The 1900-nt window shown below is 46.4% G+C and overlaps 1 protein-coding gene across 1 annotated transcript in view; it reads left to right on the top strand.

The window, feature by feature from the left end:
• Positions 1-895: 895 nt before the first annotated feature.
• LOC115133142 (nck-associated protein 5-like) overlaps positions 896-1900 on the top strand; it is a 175146-nt gene continuing 174141 nt past the window's right edge. Inside the window, 1 exon segment of the mRNA XM_029666077.2 lies at positions 896-1059. The gene's annotated coding sequence lies outside the window, so the exon portion shown is untranslated.

Here is a 1900-nt window from a genome sequence, read left to right as displayed (position 1 = left end):
ATAGATTTTTTTCAAACTCAGGTTGTTATATCATAGCTGACAGACCATTCTTTATTCATTTGGAGTAGATATTCAAACATTTTTGTATAGTTACCAAACTATGCATACAATTTTCTGTGGAAATTGTTAAAAGTAGTCATTGTGCATAGAGTTGAGTAAGCATTTCACTGTTAGTCTACAACTGCGAAGAATGTGACATGCAATTTTTATTTGAGTTGTGTGGTTTCTTTAACTTTATATGTGAAAGTGATAAATCATAGTCTCGGCATCATTCTGTCGCCGTGTAATTACCGTCCGTCAGAAGGGTTCTGAAGTTATGTGTTATATTATGTGCCATTAGCATGTTGCGTGTGAGTCAGTGTCTGCTACTGTATGTGTGTGTAGGCCCACCTACTGCCTGTGTGCGTGCAAGTGTGTGTGCACATGCGTATGTGTGTGCGCGACACAGGAGGTTGGTGGCACCTTAACTGGGGTGAACGGGCTCGTGGTATTGGCTGGAGCAGAATGGTATCAAATACATCAAATACATGGTTTCCAGGTGTTTGCTGCCATTCCATTTGCTATGTTCCAGCACATTATTAGGAGCCGTCCTCCCTTCAGCAGCCTCCACTGGTGCGCTCGTGTGATCTTGTGCGTGCGTGCGTGTGTGTGTTTGCGTGCGTGCATGTGTGTGTGTGTGTGTGTGTGGCAAGCCGGGGTGTGAATCCTGCAGCAACAGATCCCATGGCTCATGACAGTGAGTTAATAAACACTGGCCTGTCAACAGCTGCACATGATGTAATGTGGAACTTCTTCTCACCCACACCACCCCCTCCCTCCCTCCCTCCTCCCTCCCTCGTTACAAGTAGCAGGGTGTTTGCAGAGCACCAGTCTGGCAAGCCAGAGTGAGTGTGTGTTCGCTCAGTCTCCCCTGCTATTTCTACTCCTCACTGGGAATTTACCAAAGGAGCATGTTTCCAGCCACCTTCAAAGGGAATTCCATGTTACAACGTCTGATGTAGACTTATCAGAGGCTGCTGCCAACCTGTTGAGTGAAGCAGAGGATTTGCCAGGCAAGATGTAAGTTATAGATGCTCATTTTCTGACGCACGTTGACACGGACACACAGGGCCATGGGTAATTGGTGCGATAATTTGCATTTGAGAGAGAGAGAGAGAGAGAGAGAGAGAGAGAGAGACGCAAACAGGTCAGGATCAAATTGCTTACACACAATCCAAATGTGGCCACATACCCAGCAGGCATAACTTATGTATTAACATAGACAAGGCTTGGAAGATCCCTGTGCTCACACAGCTTGGTGTGATACATGCAGTGTCCCTTTGGACTTCAGTGTTTATCTGTTTCTTTTCCTAACCAGCTGCCATGATGAGAGAGACAGACCGCAGCCCAGTCATGTTCCTGTCAGCAGGGCAGCTGGGGCTAGGCTACACATGCTGGACATTGTGATTGAAAGTCCCAAGCAGACCTGGGTTCAAATGCTATTAAAATTGTTCAAACACTTGGAGCATTTGCCTGGAGTGCCAGGTGGTGGGTGGGTCTTTTCAGTTGGTTCCATTGCATCAGGAAATCTCATCAAGCGCCGGCTAAAGCATTTGAAATGATTCTGAAGCACTATTTGAACCCAGCGCTGGCCCGAAGGCAGGAAACCCATCTGATTTGTTTCAGGATGTAATAAGGTCTTCCTAAGGGCCTGTGTTTGGGGTCGGTGGAGGGAAATGTGTTTCTGCAGTGTTGAATCCCTGATGAGCTAGATGATGACATTACGCTCATTGTTTTGATGAAAAGCTTCAACCCAAGCAACCCTAATGAACTTGTGTGCAGTGGCGCAGTGACACAACACGTTTTCTTCCATAGACCAGCAATGAGTTTGTGAGTTTTGAAGTCTTGTGTCACTGTCGCA

Source organism: Oncorhynchus nerka, linkage group LG2, assembly GCF_034236695.1.
Source record: "Oncorhynchus nerka isolate Pitt River linkage group LG2, Oner_Uvic_2.0, whole genome shotgun sequence".
NCBI classification, from domain to species: Eukaryota; Metazoa; Chordata; class Actinopteri; order Salmoniformes; family Salmonidae; genus Oncorhynchus; species Oncorhynchus nerka.
Note: the sequence above shows the minus strand (reverse complement) of the source record. Positions and strands in the feature narration are given on the sequence as shown.